Source organism: Lissotriton vulgaris, chromosome 1_1, assembly GCF_964263255.1.
Source record: "Lissotriton vulgaris chromosome 1_1, aLisVul1.2, whole genome shotgun sequence".
Lineage (NCBI taxonomy): Eukaryota > Metazoa > Chordata > Amphibia > Caudata > Salamandridae > Lissotriton > Lissotriton vulgaris.
Window position 1 is genome coordinate 1,952,985,345 of NC_141685.1, and position 23,384 is coordinate 1,953,008,728.

At 44.3% G+C, this 23,384-nt stretch overlaps 1 pseudogene; it reads right to left on the reverse strand.

The window, feature by feature from the left end:
• Positions 1-23,384, reverse strand: part of LOC147751424 (uncharacterized) — a 47,314-nt pseudogene that overhangs the window by 21,911 nt on the left and 2,019 nt on the right.

A 23,384-nucleotide genomic window follows, 5' to 3' on the forward strand; every position in this document is an offset into this window, starting at 1 on the left:
CTTAGAATAGAACAGGCTGCTTGCAATAAGTCTGACCACTGGCAATAGCTCATGGTAGAACTCCAACCTATCGTTCTTTTGCTCACAATACCACCTGAGTTTTGAGCCAACCATACGCAAATCAGTCTTGACCCTGCTCCTTATGGGAACAGTCCAGCCAGAACTGCCAAACAGGTCCTCCCTGAACCCAAACACAAGTAAGCAGGACCGTCTTCCCCCTAGTTATGGGCTCATCAGCGGGTACATCTTGGATCCAGTAACACAGTGAGCATGGGACCCATGCCACTTAGGCGTTACATGAAACACATAAAAGGTGACAGGAGGAATGCTTGTAATTTGTCTAACCACTGGCAATAGCTTGATGTCAGCACTCCAACCCATCGGTATTATGCTCACCATGCCAACTCAGTTCAGTTTTTAACTTTTTAAAAGTGACATTTTCAGAATTCTAACTTAAAATCCAACTTATTATTAAAGAGAATTTTGATTTACAATTCATTTGAGTGTAAATAGCATATCTCTATCTGCTTCCAATTCAAAGTTAGTATTTGTTAAATGCAATAAGATAACCCAGTGTTAATCCATAGTAGAGATAGGCCTCACAACAGTAAAAAAAAAATTAGGATTATTTTACTATCAGGACATGTAAAACCTAAACAGACACCCTACTTTTAAAATACATCACCCTGCTCCATGAACCTATAGGGTCTATTTTAAGAGTGGCATACAGATTGGAAAGAAAGGTTGATACCTGACAAAAAGTTTATTTTGTCATGTCCAAATGATATTGTAAAACTGCACTACTGGCTGCAGTGGTAGGCTTGATGCATGTTCAAAAGACTACTTTAGTGGATGGCACAATGAGTGTGACTGCCCACTAGTAGCATTTAATTTACAGGGCCTGGCCCTATAATATCATTTACTGGGGACTTTCAAGTAATATGTCATTTAGGAGTAGTGCAATTTTACCATGTTTGAAGGAGAAAGCGCCAGCACCCTAGCACTGGTTAGAAGTCTTAAAGCCAACAAATTCAGCAAAACAAAAAGATTAAAGTCACAAAATGTGGGGGGATACCACACCAAGGATGTCAGGTCTGGCAACATGGTTTATATGACATGCATTATAGACAAGTCAGGCATCGTCCGTTCTTGGTATGGTACGTGTTACATTTTAGTAAGTATGACAGAGATGGCTATTTTAAACCTCTGTTGATGAAGAAAACATTGATTAGAAAATAAAGTAAAGTACTTTCAAAAATTGCAATGCATAATAAAAATTGATTCAGTTTTAAATAATGTATTTTATCTGTATTACTTGTGAAAAAGATTAACCACATTATATATTTTATTAAAGTACATATATATTTTTTAAAACAAAAACAAGTCCAGGCACCACAGATGCCCCCTGCTAGAGCCAGAATATGGCAGCCAAGGGTCTTCCATTCTTTTTCAGACCTTACCACCATGCAGTAGAAAGACATCATAACAAAATACAGAGTGAACCAACAGACTATATAGGCCTTCGCACATCAGCTCTCGCTAGAACTTTTGCCTCTTAATCAAAACCCCACTGCTATCACATCACTTGTCAAGACAATGGTATTACTCCATTTCAAAGCAACTGGCTCCTTCCAGCACACAGTTAAGGATTGCAATGGGAAGTCCCAATCCACTCTCTCATGTGTGTGCCAAGAATTTCAATATGTGATGCCTAATCACAAAAATGGGTATATCTATTTTCCAAATTATGTGGGTACCCTGAAAACTATAAAAGGTGTTTGTGTGTTGTGAGGCATTCCACAGGTTGTTTGTGCAATTGATGGAACACATATTGCTTTGGTACTACCCCATGACCAAGAACAAGTTTACCAAAACCAGAAAAATGCCCATTTCATTAATTTGCAGGTGATCTTCATTCCGGACTTTTACATCATCAATGTATGTGCAAGATTCTCAGGATTCACCCATGACTTTGTAGTGCTACACAATAACCGCATAGAACAGCAGATGGCACAACTTGGACATATGAGGGCCTGGATTGTAGGTAAGTGATGTGATTATACAGTGTAAACCAAAAAATAATGATATTGAGATTGATAGGAATGTCATTTACATCTATAGAGTTATTTTATATTGTTTCAGGAGATTCTGTATACCCAAGCAGACCGTGGTTGTTACCATCTCTGCAGAATTCAACAATGCCAGGGGAAGTCCACTTAATGGTACATGTCTGAACAAGGAAGCCTGTGGGGTAGGCTTTTAAGATCCTCAAAGAGCGTGTCCATTGCCTGAATAAGTCTGGTGCAGCCCAGCTCTCCTTATCTGACAAGGTGTGCCAAATAATTTTTTTATGTTGCATGAGGTACACCATTGCCCTGTGGTGGAACATCCTTTGCATCCCTAACAATTAATTAAATGGTGATGCCCAGGGTGATGTTGCTGATTTGCAGCATGAAGATGATAGTGGTGGGGAACATGGAAGTCATCTCAGGCAAGAAGTAATTGACGGGTTCTTTTGCAGTGAGATCTCTGACGCAGAGCCGAATGTCGTGCTGCATCTTGCTACGCATGAACAATGTGTCAGCAGTGCAATACATAAATCGCCTGGGCGACCCTCGGTCTCGGGCCTTAGCAGAGCTGGCGAAGGAATTCTGGCACTACTGCCTGGAGAAGCAGATTTCGGTGTCAGCGGAATATCTTCCGGGACGACAGAATTCGATTGCGGACTGGCATTCCAGGAATTTCCATGACTTCAGCGATTGGCGCCTGGAACGGCCAATCTTCCAAGCTTTGATGGTCAGGTGGGGTCCGTGCTCTGTGGATCTGTTTGCATCCCGGCTCAATCATCAACTCCCTAGGTTTGTGAGTTGGAGGCCGGACCCGGAGGCGTCGGCGGTGCATGCTTTCCTGCAGGATTGGTCACAGGAGCAGCCTTACGCATTCCCTCCTTTCCTGATGATTCCTCGGGTAGCAGCACAAGTTCGCCGACAACAAGCGTCCCTGGTCCTGGTGACTCCCTTTTGGCGGGCCCAGGCGTGATTCCCTCCACTGTTGGAGCTGTCGTGGGACTGTCTGATTCGACTGCCCTTGTTCCCTTTTCTGCTCTCGGGTCCCCCGGGGGAGCCTCATCCGTTGATCCTTCAGGGGACATTGTGCCTCATGGCATGGAGGATTTCAGGGGACGTTGGCAAGCGGCCGCCTTTCGGTGGTCGCTGAGGACCTCATCCAGTGAGCCTGGGCTCCAGGTACCGTCAAGAGGTATCACTCGGCTTGGGGACGGTGGCGTCGTTGGTGTCTGGGAAGACACACTGATCCCGTGGGGGCAGACGTTAGTCATATCCTAAATTTTGTAGCCGAATTGGCACAGTCAGGCTTGGCCTATCGTTCTCTTAACTTTTTCAGATCCGCCATCTCGGCGGGGCATGCCCACATTGACGGTAGACCGGCAGGAGAGCACCCCTGGGTTTGCAAGCTAATGAAGGGTGCCAGGCTGTCCAAACCCCCAGAGCCCAGATACAATTGCCTCTGGGACGTCAACATTATACTGCGTTTTCTCTGCTCATGGCGGGATAACCAGTATCTCTCCAAGAAAGGAATTGTTGGATAAATTGGCGATCCTACTATGCCTGATTTCGTGTAAACGCGTCTCGGATGTGAGAGCGTTGGATATCAAGGCTAGTATGTTCACTCCGGAGGGAGTAACCTTTATGGTTGCGAGGAGGACTAAGACTAATATCAGGTCGGTATCCTATCCTGTATTTCCGGATCAACCCAAACTCTGTGTGGTACAGTGTCTTAAGGCGTATGAGGAAATGACAGCCGAGTATCGCCCTCCGGGCGAACGTCAACTCCTTATCGCCCTTCAGAAGACTTTTAAGGCAGTTTCATCTCCATCCATCGCTAGGTGGGTCCGTTGCATCATGACCGAGACGGGGGTGGATGTCACCAGATTTGGGGCCCACTCCGCGAGAGGGGGTATGGCCTCCAAGGCCGTACAGGTAGGTGGTCGTTTGGAGGATATTATGAACGCAGCGGATTGGTTTTACAAATCTACGTTCAAGAAGTTTTATTTCAAACCCATCTATGGTGCAGCAGCATTGGTGGTGGATAAGCTTTAAACCTGCATAATCCTCGCCTCCGTCCTGATTAGAATGAAAAATTTCCTAGCTAACGTAACGGAAAGTTTCAATTCTATTAAGGACTAGGAGGCGAGGATTATCCCTCCCGAGACTTGCAGGTCTCATCCCGCCCTGGGACTTACGTATGTTCAGTAAGTAATTTCGTCCAATATGGGTTTGATGTATTTGTACTGATTTGTTCGTTCTATGATTTCTTCGCTCTGGTGACTTCATGGTGTGCTAAGTTCTTAGCGACATGGTGTTTGAAGCACTTTAATTCTGTTGCTGGAAAATGTGGATGTATTACCTCTGATGCTTCCTTCCTTGGAAGGGGAACAGGATAACGGTTTGTCTCGCATTGTTTTAGGACAAGACCAGAAGATGGACTGAATGGAGTTTCCGAATGGTTTCCTCACAGAGAAGAAGAGGAAGCGGAAGGGACGTCAGGACCAGATATACGGCGGACGCCCTCGGCATTGGATGATGGTTGCTATGGACACTGTGCCCCATGTGCTCATGGGTGCTGTAGTTCATGAAGTTTTGTTTTGCTGTTTGACTTTGAAGTTGCTATTTTAATAAAGAGAAGAAAGGACGCATAATCCTCGCCTCCTAGTCCTTAAAAGAATTGAAACTTTCCGTTACGTTAGCTAGGAAATTTTTCATTTGTTTCAAAACCTACAGTAATATATCAGCGTACACATGTATAATCAAGTGTGAAAATACTTTGATTTGATTTAGAATTTGTAAAGCGCAGAAGTAACCCAAAGGCATCAAGTGCTAAAGACCACCATCCGGAATAAGTACACCAGCTATTCGGCTGCAGAAAATATCTACAGGGAGTAAAGCCAGGTCTTAAGAGCCTTCCTGAAGGGCAAGGGCTGAGGGATGACCCTAATATTTTGTGAAAGTGTGTTCCAGATTTTGCCTGCGGCCGTAGAAAATGCTCTGTTGCCCCATTTCTTTCTTTTGGTTCTCGGCACTGTGAGCTGAAGTTGAAGCAATGAAAGAGGGTGCCTGCCTGGGGTGTACCAACTAAACATGGCTTTTAATCTTAATGGATATGGGAGATGAGGAGCCTTATGTACCATGCACAGAGATTTAAAGCTGATGCACTTACTAAATGTGAGCCAATGAAGGGTCTCCAATCCCTTCGCAGCGGACTGCCCCCTGGGAATGTCCAGAACAAGTCTGGCCAGTACATTCTGCACCACCTAGAGTCTGTGCTGTATGTTCTTATTCGAGTCCAGGTACTGTTAGTTGCAGTAATCCAGTCTGGACATTACCAGGGTGAGAGCGACCTGCTTACGAGCAGACAGCTGAATGAACAGGAAAATCTTTTTAAGCATCCTTATAATCCAGGTGCATGTTGCTGTTGTGTGACTCACCTGGGCATTAAAGTTGAGTCCAGTGTCCATTAGCACTCAAAGGTTCTTAGCCTTTTCCCCCTGAGTGATACAGGTTCCTAAAGAGTGTGGTGAGCATCTACTATTCCTGATGGGTGCCCCTGGACCAAAAATCATCACTTCCGTCTTTTCTCTGTTGAGTTTTACAAAGTTATATGACTTCCATTCTGCCACTTTGGCCATGCAACGTGAGACATTCTCTGCTATCGGGCATGGATTCTTGGCGATTGACACCATGATTTGAATGCCATCAGCATAAGACACTACCTCCATTCCGAATCACTTGATTATTGCTGCTAGGGGGGCCACATAAAGATTAAAAAGCATAGGGCTCAAAGATGAGCCCTGCGGCTCTCCACAAGGCAGGAAAAAGGCATCTAAGTAGAAGTGCTGTAACTTCACCTTTTGGGATCTTTCCCAGAGGAAGGAGGACAAGAGGGCTAAGGCTTGATGAGAGATGCCAATACCTTGAAGGCTATCTGGCAGCAGCACAGGTGAGATGGTATCAAATGCTGATCCAAGAGTATCTGCGCCACCACTTGTCCTTCATCCAATAGCCGCCTTATACAATCAGTGGCTGAGATTAATGTGGTTTTGCATGTTATTAATAATGCACAAAAAATTAAAGCATGAAAATCTTTAGCCTGCCTCCCTAGGGGCTGACTTTACCAAAACTTCAAGAAGTGTGTCTTAGAAAGTTTCTTGCTAGCATTCTGTCTGGAAAACCGACTGAGACCGGAATTACTGTTGAAGCTGCAGTCATTGATGATGAATTGCCAGTCAGACTCAGCTTGCTGGTTTGCCCTACTGAAAGAGATCTGGCTTCCAGAATAGTTTCTGAATCTGAACATTGATGACTTGATTGGGCCAACAATGAGCAGCATCAGGTCGACATCAAGGCCTTCTTGGAAATGGAATTCGGACTATGCCCACTTGGAGCTTCCTTGCCATCGTTGACGATTGCACCAGGACCCCGCTCATCAGCAACCCATTGCTGTCAAGCCCATCTTCAGATTCAGCTTGCCTCACCAATGACTCATTGGTGACCACTTTTCAAACATTAAAGTTGCTAAGTCAGAAGGTTAACTCTCCACCGGGACGAACCTGATCCTTGCATCAGACCTGCGCTCCGTCACGGTTGGCTTAACTTTTGACTTTGACCCAGTCTAGGGTAACCACATAACCACATTTGGGGCTTCGAGCTGTTTGGTACAATTTTTGATACAAACTTTAAAAATTCATATCTCTGGTTCTATTTTTTGTCATTTTTGTGTAATTTTATTAATTACATTACATAACATAGATTTTTCTAGTTTGTTGTGCGTATTCACAGATACTTTACACATTGCCTCTAAGTTAAGCTAACTGCTTTGAGCTAAGCTGCCAGAGGGTTAAGCATATTTATTTATCAACTTTTCAGATTCACCCTGTCAAGGGCCGTGATTATCCTGGTTGCTTGTGTTCTGGTTCAGTAAGGGCCTGACCTTGCCGTTTGGTCTGGACTGTACCTATTCCAGCAGGTTCAAGACTGATTTCCTTATAGCCACTTGGACTCATGTCATACCATCTTGGACACGAAATATGATTAGTTTGAACTACAATTAAAAAAATATGTAAACTTATAAGAAAGCACACAAAGCCAAGGCCGCTTATATAAAAGCCCACATAGGCAAAGCCAAAGATCAACCAAAAACCTTTTTTGCATTGTTTGAGGCCACGATTGTCATCCTTCCCTCATTTTCATGACACTATTAGCAAATATAAGGAACGATTTTCCATTGCTAAAATAGCTGAGTAACACCATCATACCCATGATTGCTATCAAAGAACCATCAATGACCTACATATACTAGAAACCCTTTCAGTTGTATGACTTTTAATGAGATTTCTAAGACTGAAGTGATCAACTCCATTGCTTACCTGACCTTTCAAATCATTTCTCTGACTCTATCACTGCTACATTGGCAAAGGATATGAGAAATCACACTTCACATTGTGACAAAAAAGTGATTAAAATTGGCAGACCCAGAATATGGATCTGTGGGGGTGAGCAGCCGTGTTTTTAACATAGTTATGTTTTCTGTACTTTTTCATTTGACAGTCAACTTGAATGGTGTGTTCAACACTGGTGCTGTGACGAAGTGTCTGGCCCTGAAGAATTTGCCAAACATTTTGTGGCAAAGAAACATGTTGGCATTAGGTATTGGTATGCATGAATAGCAGCCTGCCTATTTTTTATTTGACAGGTCACACTTAGTGAATAATAAAGTAATTGCGATAAAAGTCTGTCTGCCAATTTTAATAACTTTTTTGTCACAACGTGAAGTGCGATTTCCCGCTATTCCATTGCACCTACACCTTTTTATTTTGTTTGGACACTTTGTCTTTGGGACAAAATGACTACCGATGATGAGAATAGTGGGCTTATCTGGTGAGTACCTACCAGTTACCCCGTTGGTGGTGCGCCGTGAGGGGTCATTTTGTCCTGTGCACTTTTTTCAGAGTAATTGGTGCTTTCTGCTTATTCAGAAAAATTGTGTACTGAATGTATTGAGAAGAGTGTAAACTATATTTCAGTCACTAATTGCCTTCCCGAGGACTGTCTATTGAAAAAGAGTTTTAAATGACTGGCTATAAAAGTGTTGCAAACTACCATATATGAAAGAAAAAAAGAGGAGTTTTTGCAGTTTTCAAAAAAGTTGAAGTAATTCATACACTTTCCATTTGTAAATGATTTGCCTTAGAGACCGGGTTTTTGTGTATTAATCATCGTTTATATACCCAATCACTCAAGTCAGATGAAAACTAGATGATTCTCTCTCTAATACAGAGCCCTTTTTGCAATTAATTCCCCGGTTATCCATGTTTGCCCCATTTCCTTTTTAAACCTATTTCTTGAACCTCTAGGGACTGGCTATACTCCATAGCTCTAGCATATGACATCACCAATTTGCTGAAGATGCACAGGTATACCTGAAAGTATATATTTTTCTAATGATTGCTTACACTTAGCAGGGACCATTGAGAACATCCATGTCTGTGTTACTTATATTTATCTTACTACCCTCGGGTGAACATTAACACAGTTAAAATACTGAGCTGCAACCCAGCCATCATGGTATGCAATAAATGTATGACTACATTCTTCACTAAAGTATACAAAAAAAAGGGATGGATGGAATGCATGAATTAATCTCAGCCGCCAGAAAGTAGTCCGGGCTGATTGTCAGCCCGTCATTATTTTGCACTTTGTGCCACCTCAGTTTGGACCCAGCCTATGGGAACAGTCTAGCCGAAATTGTCAGGTCATGGCCTCCGTGAACTGGAACATAAGCATCCTAAGGTCAGTTTCACCTCCACCTTCATTTGTGCTCATCAGTAGGGTCTAGATTGGTTCTAGCGGGTGAGTGTGTGTGGGGCCCATTCTGGGTATAACCGTCCCACTTACAGCCTCTCACTGAAGTATTAGAAAAGTGATGGATGGAATGCTTAAATTAGCCACTGGTAATTACTTGGGGACGCATCCTAGTCCATGATTATTTTGCACAAACTGCCACCTCTGTTTGGACCCAGCTATAAGGAAATCCGTCTTGAACCTGCTGGAATAGGTACAGTCCAGCCCAAACTGCAAGGTCAGGACCTTACTGAACCAGAATACAAGCAACCCAAGACCGGTTTCACCCTTGCTAGGGCCTATCTGTCGGGTATAATTATGTTTGTCATATGGTTACTGCGTCTCTATATATTGTGTTAAGTTAGCATGAGTTTATTAAATGTTTAAACAACATATTTTCCTTCGGCTTCAGTTTGCACACGACACCTAATTGTTATTGTAGCTTTCAACCTAGACGAAAGATGTGATTTATTTGAGAATAATATGTTATTGCTCTGATATCAGTCGTGCTTGGTACAACTGTCTGCACACTGAGAACTGCACCCTCTAAGAATAACCTAACACAAGGTTGCTGAAAGCCTGATCCTCGTACTACATTAGACATAACACAAATAATGTTGCTGCCAACATTGGGCTCTACGTGGGTTTAAGATAGAGTTACAGGGAATGAATCAACACACTTGATGCTTCGCATGCAGAGAGCTGGTAGCTGTTGATGTGATCTACTCCTACTGAAATTTAGAGGTATGGGCCCGCCCTGCTAGAACCCAAATGAGACCTTCTTAGATATAATATAATATGCTAAATGGGGTGCGCGAAATATAGGTGATACAGATTTCTATAGATTTTGCATTATAATATGCTATCACCGTTCGCTTATTATGGACTAGTGACTATGCTCCTAACTCTGGTTTTTATAATATGTATGTTGATATTATATAAGATACTGCGTTTGAGAACTTTGCATTGAAAAATAAACATTTCAAACTTGCACGTGTGTTCCTTGCCTTCCCAGTTTCGGTTTGTAATGATTATATAACGAAAGAGTGTTCATGTGTTCCACGATACCTGAGGTACCCTAAGTTCATGTTCTGGATTGTCTAAGTCATTGGGAAGTTATTACTACTGATGAGACACTGTAGCTAGCTTGGTAAGGGGATTTCTGAAACTAAGGTGAGTTTTGGGTCACCCTAACTCACCCAGGTTCTAGATCTCTGTGCACAGTTCTGTGGGAGAACGGAAACCCTGCTATATGGCGCCCATACGTTGTTGGCCTTATATCATGACACTCGAGTAGTATATCATTCAAACCGTAACCCCTTCATTCCCGTTTCCGGAAAACGGTGTTGTTGGAAAAACCTACCTATTTTTGAAATAGGTCTTTTCAAGCTTGAATCTATCTAAAAACGGTTTCCTTGAATTACTACCCAGTTGTGCTACAAAGTAATCTTTGTTTTTTAACTTTCCTGTGCTGACATGGCACAAGCCGTGGACATCCCGCAGCATAGTCGCATTGCGGTGCGTGACCATTTACGGGCTTATAATGTCCCTGTGGACGGCTTGGCTGTGGTTCTGGTGGTGAGTGCGGAACATGCTTACCCGTACTAACTGTTTTATTCGTGGGTGACATTTCCGGCGGTGGACGCTAATTCTGGAGTGTTCCATTCATACACTGCTTCAGCTGTACCGGTTGCGTATGCTCCGTACAGGGCACTGGAAGTTCCTATTGATGCTTGGCAGCATGGAGTTTGGTTTGGTGGCGCCCTACCACACGCTTTAACCGCTCCGAGGTTAGGTCCTTTGTCCATTCCGGGCACACCTTGGCCCGCTTTGGCTGGATTCACTCCTCACCCTAATCCCGCCACTTGTAACGTGGCTGATCTGCGGCGGCTTCATGAAGTCGCAGTGGAAGTGATTAGAGCGCTTGTTCATTACACTAGCTGTAATGTTCAGGAATTAGCCCCTAGGGGTGCACAGCTTCGTGCAGAACAGGCTGGTTTGAAAATCAATCCTGTCATGGTGAATTCCGTGATGGGCAAAAAGCCCCAGGACAAGGATGATTTTCCGTTCTGGCTTGCTGAGAAATTCGGCCAGCTGGAAGCTGTGTTTCCCGACACGAGTCCTGGTGATAAGCACAGGATTCTTACACTGAGTTTACCGAAAGATTTGGCACGTGAACTTGTTGACTGTGAGACCTGGGGTAAGACTTTTGCAGCGGTCTATTCGAGGTGCTATGGTACCCCGTCTGTGACCAATCTGGGTGCGGTCCTTAAACGTGTTCAGGATGAACACGGACCGAGTCGGCGGTTGAATTGGGTATGCGCCTGTGTGGCACCTTTGATGTAGTTTGCGATCTGATCCTTGCGAATGTCAAGGGGGATGCAGTGAACTTTCAGGTTGCTAACGCATTGGCGTTAATTCCCGAGGCCGAGAGACCCCGTCCGTTGGCAAGGATTGTTGTGGCTGCTTATAAAACGGTTGGCCGCAATGCGAAGGGGCTTAAAGCTTTTCCTGACAAGGAGAAAAAGCAGCCCCAGGGTCAGTCTTCGGATACTAGTGGTCAACCTAAGTCCAAAAAACAAAATTGGCCTAAAAAGCAGAATCAGGGTAAGCAACAACAACAGCAAACACAGGTTTCTGCTCCTGCGTCTCCGTTACCTGCGCAGTCAGATTGGGTTTATGATTTGCGCGATCGCGCGATGATTAAGTCACCTGAAAGGTTTCAGGCTTCTGACCAACGCTCTCCTCGTTCCTTTCAGGACTCATCGGCTCCGTCAACCGGTGGTGGAGGGGGCGGCAGGGGCCGGGGTGGCCAGCAAGGACGTGGTCAGGCCCGCCCGCGTAACGGTGGAGATCAGCAGGAAGGCGCTACGCCCGAGAGACCACAGTTTGCCACGAAGAAAGTCGCCGCCCTGGCAGCGCATCGATATGCCCCAGATAGTGAGAACGCGGCTTCGGAATCTGACGTGGGCTCTGACCTTGCTGGACAGCGCAGCAGAGATTACCATAGTGAGAGAGGCCCTCCGTCCACTGTTGAAGGTGACAGCGACTGACACTTATGTTGTAATTGAGACTGCTGATACGCATGTTGCTCCCCCTGAACGTCTTTTTGAAATTGTCCTGTTAATAGAAGGTGACATGCAGCGAACTGTAAAAGGGGTATTTTGGGAAAATCTCTCGTCTACGTATGACATTTTGCTTTTGGAGGCTGACTGGCCCCCACCTTTTGTTCTCGCAGCTCCGCGAGGGGAGGAGGTGATCCTCCCCAGTTTCGCGCACACTGTATCGAGAGTGGAAGCACTGCATTTTGCAGAAGAGTGGGCTCTGGCGCTTGCGCCGGATGTGTACCGCAATCAGTGTGGCTGGGATAAATTGTCTCCAAGCCACGAGATTCCGTTACGGTCTCAGCCGCAGCCTCAACCTCAATATCCCATATGACGTGAAGCCAAAGCTTCAGTCGCGGCTATCCTTGAACAATTGGAATATCAAGGTGTAATTGAAACGTGTGTGTCACCGATGAATAACCCCCTTTTTACTGTAAACAAGTCGGACGGCTCATATCGTTTGGTTTTGGATTATAGGCATTTAAACTCGCATTGCCGTAACTGCGCAGTACAGAATACTCATGGCTCTGCTTTAGTGAATAGTCTTGAGCGTAAACGGTTCAAAACCACGCTTGACATTTCCAATGGTTTTTATGCCCATAGATTAGATGGTCTAAGTTCCCAATGGACCAGTTTTACATGCGGCGGTGTGCAAAAAATGTTTCGGCGTCTCCCAATGGGCTATAAGAATAGTCCTGGGGTATTCTCCGCCCGCATTGTCTCTCTTCTGGAGCGCATCGACCCAGTTGCTTGTTCGTATGTGGATGACATTTATCTCACAGACGACGATCTTTGGGAGCATCTGTGTCGAGTAAATAGTATAATTTGTAACTTTGCAGACGTAGGTTACAAGTTTAACTTTGCAAAGTCGCACATTGCAGAGTACACAGTGTTGTTTCTGGGCTACGAGCTTAACAACGAGGGAAAGGGGTTAGCACCTCACTTCCTGGAGAAATGCGCACAGTTGTGCTCTCCGACAACACTGAAAAAATTACAATCTCTACTGGGCTTTTTGAATTTCGGGAGAACTTACATTCCGGAATATGCCCAGCGTATCAAGCCATTGTATGCTTTGATACAACCATCTTTTTCCAAATCATGCTGGCTGCCTGAGCATTCAGCTATTCTGCAGTCTTTGCAGGCTGATTTGCTCGCTTCTGAATACTTACAGACTCGTGATAACCAAACCAACCTGGTGATAAGAATTATCCCTGGGGTGGTGGGTTTCACGTACCTGACTTTTAATGAAGGAGATAGAGTGCCTATTGCTTACAAGTCACACTTGTACACTTCGGCTGAATTGCGTTTTTCCACTGTGGAGAAAGTGTTAACGGCTGTGCAGATGGCAATTCTTAAAGAACGTGCCCTGTCACAAGGAAAACGCATGTTGGTCGTTACCCCGTGTCCTGCCTTGGAGGCAGTTACGAAAGCCAGTGTAGCAAATTCTAAAGCTTTGCACCTTCGGTGGATTCAATGGGCTGCATCCTTGACATCCCAGGATGTCACGTTTATTTTTGACGCCACTTTACGGTCACAGGAGTATTTACAGTAAGAATTTGTTCATCCTGCTCCTTTAGCAATGCGGCCGTTGGAGGATTTCCATTGCATCATTTACACTGATGGTTCGGCGCAGGTTGCGCATGGCTCTAAACATGCCTACGTTTCCGCATGCGCCATTGTGGTCGGTGCCATGGTGAACGATGACTTCAAGTCCAGTGTCGTGCACACGCAGACGCTTGGGGACTGCACCGCACAATTAGCTGAGCTTCGTGCTCTGATGCTTGCATTGGAGTACGCTGATCCTAGTGTGACGACTTTGATCGTAAGTGACTCTTACTACTGTGTCCAGTCTTACAATGAGAACTTGTTCTTTTGGATTCAGAATGAATTTCGTGATTCCAAAGGTAGCACAATAAAACATAAAATGATCTGGGTCCGAGTGGCGGAACTTAAAGAGAAGTTGCCACTCGTGTTTGTGATTCATACTCTCGGCCATCAGCGCGTGGGGGTCCACGCTGTTGTTAATTCGCTTGCTGATGAAGCAGCGAAATCAGCGGTATCGAAATACTTAGTTGCAGCGGTCACGAGGCCCAAAAGCAAAATAGATGATGACATCTTGGCAGCTGTTGCTGCGACCGCGAAGGGAAGTAAATATCCTGCGGGGTTCCCTTCTAAATACACATACCACTTAAGGCCCGATAAGGTTCCTTATGTGAAAATTCCTGATGTTGGCGAACGTCTAGTTCCCAACTCGGATCGCAGGGCTACTTTGATTACAGCGGCTCATGAAGGTGTGGCGTCTGCGCATGTGGGCGTCTCAGCCACTGTAACTCAGCTACAACAGAGGTTCTGGTGGCGGGGACTGTACAAACAGAGGCGCGATTATGTCCTTCAATGTGACATTTGCCAGCAGATTAAACCTTCAACTGCTGCGCGTCCGCCTTAGACACAGTTGTACATCTCTAATAAACCGCTTGGTTGCGTTTATTTGGATCACTGCGGTCCATTTTCTTCTGATACTGCATACAAGTACATCTTAGTAGCAGTTGATTCATGCACACGCTTTGTGTGGGTATGGCCACATCGGAGCGCTGATTCACGGACTGTCATCAAGGATTTGCGAGTCTTTATAGGGATTTTTGCCTGTGGTACCTTCCATTCGGATCAGGGTCCGGCTTTCGCCTCTAAGGCGTATAAGGATGCTATGGTTTCGTTGGGGGTCCAAGGCAAGTTTTCAAGTCCGTACAGACCCGAGGGTAACAGTGTAGTGGAACGAATGAACCGTGACTTAAAGCAATCTTTGACAGCCCGAGTTATAGGCACTGGCAGAAACTGGTTGGCCCACCTCAATGGCGTGCAGCGTGCGCTTAATAATCTCCCTAGAAGGTCTCTTGGTGGGCGGACCCCGTACGAAATGCTCTTTGGTATCAAGATGTACGTCCCTGACCTCGATGGTTTAGACTGCAAGGCCCAGGCCTCGGCCTTTGACGTAGATGAACATTGCAATGTTTTACAGGATCTACAAAAGACCAGAGACAGTCTAGCAAAGGAACATTTGCCCTCCACGTCGGATGATGCGTTGCAGATCCCGGTAGTTGGCTGGCTACCCCAAGTTGGAGAACTGGTTCGAGAGAAGATCGATAACAAGAAAGAGTTTGGTCCCTCATATCGAGCACCGGTTCGAGTTCTTGGAGTGAAGGGCACAAGAACAGTCATTTTACCACCACTTCCAGGTCATAAGGAAAACAGATTTATTTCTATTGACAATGTCAAGACACACAGGGTGGCCGATTCTTCATAGCATGACACCGGCTGTATCCTGTCCTTCCATGGTGAGGCACTCTGTGCTAGCAATAACTTCTGGTGCAGAACAGGAGGTGTCCCTCGAGATGCCTGCCATATCCAGTCCTTTATTAAATACTATTCCTGTTACTAACATTGATGAGCTGAACTACACCTATCCTGCTGATTTATCGATGCCTGATTTACAGACTCGTTTGGCCGACCAGTCCAGATTCTCTTTTGACTCTGTTTCGGAACTTTCAAAGAAACCCTCAACTATTGCGAAATATGCCACGTTGTTTAAAAAACATTTTTTTATTCCCCCTTGGACATACATTTGGTTGATCCTATTTTCATTTTACCTTTTTATGTCAATTGGTTTTGTGTTTTATTTTTTCCGCCTGGTCGATGGTCACTACGTTAAAGAAAGAACAGGAATTCGGTACCTAAATGGAACATTGGCCCCTCTTTCCTCTTCACATTCAGCACACAGACTGAAACGGAACTTGAATACAGTCAACATTACTGCTTGGCCTGTCCTTGATGGGATTGTGTGGGATGCGGTTAGGTTTCAAATACATGGGCCCACTGAAGTGATTAATGTTCTGAATGTGCTTAGAGTAAACATGGGAGATGTGATTAAACAAAATGTACGTTCAGATGATTGGGATATTCAGGCCGTAGAAGCATTATTCTCTGATTTGAAATACTATGCTGCCTTCGATGCTGAGGATCTGTATTTAGATTCTATTAATTATGGTGATTTGTTTTGTTTTCAGCATTATGGTAATCATTGTTTGCATAAGACAAATTCCAGGAGGGTTGCTGTAAATTATACACAATGGGAACATTGCCCTGCTCCATTGGGAGGCAGCTCCAATACGTTTCTGAAAAAATACACTTATTTCACAGATTTTAATCAATCAAATCCTGAGTCATTTTATTTCAAAATGACACAAAAGTCCATGTCCAAAGTTAGACTTACCGATACAAAATTGCTGTATTCGAAGTCCTTTCTAGACAGATTGGCTGTAGACGGCTACGAGTTTTGGAAAGGAACAATTGACCTTAAATCGGTTTGGGGTACCAAAGATTGGCAGGTACAAGGCACTGAGGCTTTGCACCGTGCATGTCTCATCCCGAATCACATGTTGTTTCTAAATTCATCCATTTTCCAAACAACATGCTTTGGATTGGCTACTTCTAAAAAATTAAATACACCAACCATCCCAGATTTAGAGGAATATTCAGGTTGGGGTAATTATACTGAATTGTCCATTCATGAGTTGCAAGCTCTATTGCACAATTCGTCCTTTAACGTTTCCAGTTTGGATTCCAAGGGTTGGCTGATGTGGCATAGGAGCATAGGAGTGCTGATTTTTGCCAACGTCGTTTTCTGGGTTTGGCTGAAGGGTTCACAGAAGTCAGACCTGATCCCCGTTTTGAAGAAGATTATACTGTCACAACTTATTCTGTGGGGAAGCTGTGTCAGAATTGGTTACAACATTCCACATTAGCTGCAGTTAATCTACATCTGTCTCAATTAACTGAAAATGTGGATTTGAACGATTTTATAAAAGGCCCAGCTAGAGGTAGATCTAAACGATGGATTTATGCGATTTACAATGAAATTTGGAAAGTTTCTCAAATTGAGGCTGCTAAGCGCCTGAGGGCAATTGAACAAGCAAATTTAGAAAAAGTGCTTGCAGTTGTCGATAACAGTATTAACACGCTTTCTTCCCGAATTTACACGTTGAACAATATTGTATCTTCTGTTGTTGACATTGTACATGATGAAGTGTCCGTGTTGTATCATGGTCAAAATCAATTGCGTTCTGTAATGCAGTTTGCTTGGACACTACAGACTCTGAAGGCTGGTCGAGTGCCTTGGAGTTACATGAACGTCTCATCGCTATTTGCCCCATTTAATTTGACTGAAAAACAGCGCATGCTTTCCATGCGAGATGCATCATTTTCTATGTTGCAAATTGAAAAATTAGAATCCTTGCCCTTTTCTGCTGCTACATGGCTAATCCATGGTATTATTACCTTACCTTTTGCTCTGTATAAATTTACAAATTGTATGAGAAATATAGCTATAGGGCGATATGAACCATTAGGCAGTGCTTTCCTCCATGAGACATGGTCTTTACCATACACATACAGATGTCTAAAGGAGGGGAATGAAGTGAATCTGAATGGTGAAGAATGGTCGGTATCGCCTATGTGGTTACTGTATTAGAACGTGTGGTGTGTTGCAAGAATGTGTTATATCCACCCACGCATGGGAATTCAGATGTTTCCATTTGGCCACGAATACCAACCTTGAGAGCGGAGTTCAATGGTTTGAGCCGAATAAGAGCCCTATTGTCTCAAAAAGAAGTGGCCCTGAGCTCGGCCCGCGAAACTTATGTCCTTCACATAGCTAACACACGCACAGAGGTGCAGGCACTTTTAAATACTGATTTGCCGTTTCATTTCTGCGAGCTGGTTCATCAAATCTTTAATGCCTCCTCCACGACTGGCCTAGCACATTTTTTTAAATTGGTTAGCAGTGGTCTCGTGACTACGTTTGAAAAAGTATTTGGTATTATCCCTGCGTTTTTTCATTCTATATTCGCAAGCTTGTTTGGCGGATTCCCTGTTTGGCTGGCTTTGGCTGCAGGCGTTCTGGTGATATTTTGCTTTATAAAACATGGATGCCCATCCTGCGCAAGGAAATGCTCAGCCCCTACTGATGCTGTTTCGCAACCGGATGCTTGATTAATATGGCTCCTTACCGCTTGCGACTTTAAGCACGGCTTTTGGATTATCGTTCCGATTTTCCTATTTCACGTGTGTCCATCCTGTGTTTCATTGCCTGAGCTGGGATTTTGACTGGGCCATTGATTTGTGTCTCTGCTCACCGACTTCTCCTGACGTCGATTTTGATCAGCTAATGAGCCCCGTAGTTGCTCACGAGTTGCTTTGTTCTGGCAAAAGGGTTATGGCCGTGGCAGCGATGCATGGACTAATGGGTCAGTGGGACATATCCGCAGCAGCGCATGACTTTCTGGCGCATAGCATTCTCGAGAACCCACTGAGTTGTCCCCTGATGTTGCTAGAGGATTCAGTGCTGGAGGAGCACGTGTGTTCTTTCCCATTGCTTAATTGGATGACTGAACTGTTTTCGGATGATAACAGTGATTTCATGTTGGAAGCTGTAGCTACCTATTTTGCATATTCATTCAACCCATGAGTGACTTTGAAGACTTTCATTATTATGGCACGTGACTTTTTAGTAATTCTGAATGGTGCCTTTTTTATTACGAACATTCAACTTTCATTTGTTCTAGGCCTGTGGACTTGTAGTTGGCCTTAAGTTCGAATTTTTATATTTTTGTGTGGCCACTATAGGCATTCATACATATTTTTTATTATTGAAAACATATATACGTTTACATACATTTAGCTTGGCTCATTATTGTTGAACTCTGCTTTCATGTTTTGCCTCTCATATAGTATTGGCTTATATTTTCTTCCTTTTTTTAACCGTCCTCGGATCATTGGGGGGGTGTCATATGGTTACTGCGTCGGCTTCAGTTTGCACACGACACCTAATTGTTATTGTAGCTTTCAACCTAGACGAAAGATGTGATTTATTTGAGAATAATATGTTATTGCTCTGATATCAGTCATGCTTGGTACAACTGTCTGCATGAGGTAATAGAAATTTTCAGGTAGCTAATGTGTCCCCCACTCGCACCCTATCCATGCACCCATGTTCCTTGTATGTTGTGTAACTTCTGTTCCGTACATGCTAGAAAGACGCATATACATTTGCGTCCATCCTTAACATGTCAGCTATCCAGTCATGCAAGAAAATCCCGTTAATTAGGCTTCTAGACCTATGGTGCCAACGTCTTTACATAGTGCACCTTTGAATCTCGCACACGTTTTTCTCCATGTTTCCTGACCCAGTCGAGCTAGGCCCTTAAACGATGCCCCGAGTCTCATCTCTCCTGTCTCCGAAAGCTGTATGCATCCCTGACCCCTGCCTTACTTCCTGCCAGCGAAGCGGTGCCCGGCTCGGCCTGCTTGCCTGCCAAAATCGTATTTTGCCTACAGTTATCTGCTCAGCCTCCTCGAAAACACATTCCAGTCTAGTGAAATAGGTAAACATATTCCCGGCTGCAGAGCAAAGGGCCCAGCCTTCCTGTCCTCCTTGCAAGTGATTTACTGAATCCGTTACCATGGTAGGCCCATGGCCCCGCACATTGCACCAAGACACGTATGCACACACTAGCATTCAGTATTGAACGGCCTTTGCACTAGAGACCTTTTACTTCAGACACTACATCCTCCAAACATGAGATACCAGATATGTTATAGGTACAGGTTGCCCTGACATTTCAGACACCAGTCTCCTCCACTAGTGCTAAAGCCAAAGCCCCCAGTTCTCCCCAGTTCCACGTCATGCTCAGTTGCGCGCGCATTCAGGTCATAGGTTTCTGCTGATCCTGCAAACTTTCTCTATGCATCCACCCACATGTGACGTTTCTCTGACATGTCCAGTGCACGCCCATGTGTACGCCTTTTTACACGCCTCCTGTTACGCACATGTGTTCTTATCTCTCTCTTTTCACCTGTTACGCCTACTGTATTGGTTTCAATCGAACTGTTTTACTATATCAATCAATCAATCAATGACACTTATAGAGCGCGCTACATACCCGTAGGGTCTCAAGGCGCTTGGGGGAGGGGGGGTGCCGCTACTGCTCGAACAGCCAGGTCTTCAGCTTCTTCCTGAAGGAGAGGTGGTCTTGGGTCAGGCGCAGGTCGGTCGGGAGGGAGTTCCAGGTCTTGGCGGCCAGGTAGGAGAAGGACCTTCCTCCTGTGGTCGCTCTTCGGATGCGGGGGACGGCGGCGAGGGCGTGATAATGTGTAATGCTAATAAAACGTTGAATGTCCCTTCCTGAACCTTAGTGGTGATGGAACATGATATCCGATCCTCGAGGATCCTTCATTAAAGCCCGTATGACTCAGATCCCACGGACTCTGCCTCTCATTTGAATGAGCTGTCTTTTATAATTAATTATATGGAAAAATGATACAGTAAAATTAATTTACCACATGCACACTGAGAACTGCACCCTCTAAGAATAACCTAACACAAGGTTGCTGAAAGCCTGATCCTCGCACTACATTAGACATAACACAAATAATGTTGCTGCCAACATTGGGCTCTACACAGGTTTAAGATAGAGTTACAGGGAATGAATCAACACACTTGATGCTTCGCATGCAGAGAGCTGGTAGCTGTTGATGTGATCTACTCCTACTGAAATTTAGAGGTATGGGCCCGCCCTGCTAGAACCCAAATGAGACCTTCTTAGATATAATATAATATGCTAAATAGGGTGCGCGAAATATAGGTGATACAGATTTCTATAGATTTTGCATTATAATATGCTATCACCGTTCGCTTATTATGGACTAGTGACTATGCTGCTAACTGTGGTTTTTATAATATGTATGTTGATATTATATAAGATACTGCGTTTGAGAACTTTGCATTGAAAAATAAACATTTCAAACTTGCACGTGTGTTCTTTGCCTCCCAGTTTCGGTTTGTAATGATTATATAACGAAAGAGTGTTCATGTGTTCCACGATACCTGAGGTACCCTAAGTTCATGTTCTGGATTGTCTAAGTCATTGGGAAGTTATTACTACCGATGAGACACTGTAGCTAGCTTGGTAAGGGGATTTCTGAAACTAAGGTGAGTTTTGGGTCACCCTAACTCACCCAGGTTCTAGATCTCTGTGCACAGTTCTGTGGGAGAACGGAAACCCTTCTACAGGTTCTAGTGGCAGAGTGTGCATGGGACCTAGGACTAGGCATACCTTTACTACTAAGAGCGTGGCATCAAAGTACCTAAATAAATGATGGTCTGAATGCTTGAATTAATCTCAGCCACTGGTAATTACTCAGGGCCGCATCCCAGTCAATCTTTATTTTACACACCATACCATACTGTATTTTGGACCCAACCATATCTGAATCAATCTTGACTCTACTTCAATAGGAACAGTCCAGACCGAACTGCTAGACCAGGTTCTTCCTGAACCAGGCCATAAATGACCCATAGCCGTTTTGCCCATGTTAGAGCTATCAGTGGGATATAGCTTGGTTCCAGTGCCACAGTGTGCACTGGATCCACATATGGGATTACCTCTCGCACTATGGGTGTCGCACTGAAGTGTAAAAATGGCTGGAATGCTTAAATTAATTTCAGCCACTGATAATTTTTCAGGGTCACATCCCAGTCCATAATTATTTTGCATACCATGCTACCTCAGTTTATATACCTTAGTACATTCTTGACTACACTCTCAACCGCCACACTCACATAAATTACATGACCAGAAAAGTACAAATCCAGTTAGGCTCCTATGAGGAATAGAATCAAACATCAAGGAACAAGATTTAGGAGCAGTTGATGTGCCCTTAATTTTATGCAGGTAAGGAAAGCCTGCTACTCACCAGAAAACTGCAATTGTTGTTAACTGCTGCTTTACGTCACTGTGTCTGACTATTCACAGAAAGCAAATGTTTTGGCCACATCAACCTTGTTATCATAACACTTCAATGGCAACCAATACAGTCCATGAGCATCTATAACTCGGCCTGTGCACAAAATCTTACATATTGCAGAAACTGAAAATCTGATATTGAATCTGACCTTCTTGGAACTTTGGCATTCTTCTTTTGAGCATCATGCATTGGCTCAACCATTTTCTGTCTGGTTCTATTTTTTCCTGCAACATCCCTGCTATCCTTGTGAGTTTATCTCATCGTAGACTTCCTTCGTAGGTTTCCATTTCATTACGAAACGTTCTCTGATGCTCCCTGGGATATATCTGCACTATGTAAAACTACAAATAATTGAAAACATTAAAAAACTATGACCTTGCACACCTGTGCTGCTAGAACCTCACACCTCTACCCAAAGGCAAGCCCACGTACATCAGTACCAGTGAATGAAAAATTTCCTAGCTAACGTACAGGAAAGTTTCAATTCTATTAAGGAGGCGGAGGCGAGCATTAGGCTGTATCTCTCCTTTATTGTACTCCAGCAGCCATTAAAAGGTATCAACAATCTCAACAAAACTACATTTCCCATGAGCTTCAGGGAAAATGGAAACAGAAAATGTCTTAGCAACTGTCCAATCTCAGGCCAGGGCTCCTTATATCCTCCTCTGCTGGCACTCTATCCTCCTCTTTCTTCCTTCGACACTGCCACAGTCTTTCGTCCGTTAGTCCTGTTTGCCCGTCTCGGAACCTACGGCACAAGCAGATTATGTAAGGCACCAGGAAGTGAACGTCCAATCATTTTAGTCAGCATCACTGTGCAAGTTAATCAACGTAAGAACAGAACATCATGATTGAGCAAGACAGTCGACATTTTAACGTCATAATCCACAACAGCACAGTAGGAAAACTGCATCCTAAAGATTTTACTTACCGTCCCAACGTAGCATTCTGGGAGGGTCGTATGAAGACAGGGTGGGCTAATCCTTGCCTCTGCCTCCTTAATAGAATTTAAACTTTCCTGTACGTTAGCTAGGAAATTTTTCATTCTATGTCAGGAGCGGAGGCTTCTGATTAGGCTAGTTCAAAGCTTATCCACCACCAGTGAAGCCAGAAACACTACTGGCTTAAAGTAAAATCTCTTGAAGGTGGAGTCTGAAGACCAGTCTCCAGCTTTCAGAATGTCTTCCAGGCGAGCCCCCAGGGAAAAAACCTTAGATGCCATTGCACCCCTCACAGAATGGGCTCCAAACTGGGAAATATCTATGCCAGCTTCCTGCATAACCCATCGCACCCATCTCGCGATAGTAGGGGATGAAACCGCCCGTGTGGTTTAGTAAGAGCAATAAACAGCTGTTTAACACCCTGTGGGCGTATATCAACCGTCGCCACTTCATATGCCTTCAGTGCCTTCACCACACATAACTTCGGGACATCCGGGAATGCAGGATACGAGATAGATCGGAATCCCCTTTGGTACATCTAGAAATGTGAAAGGTAACCCCATCTG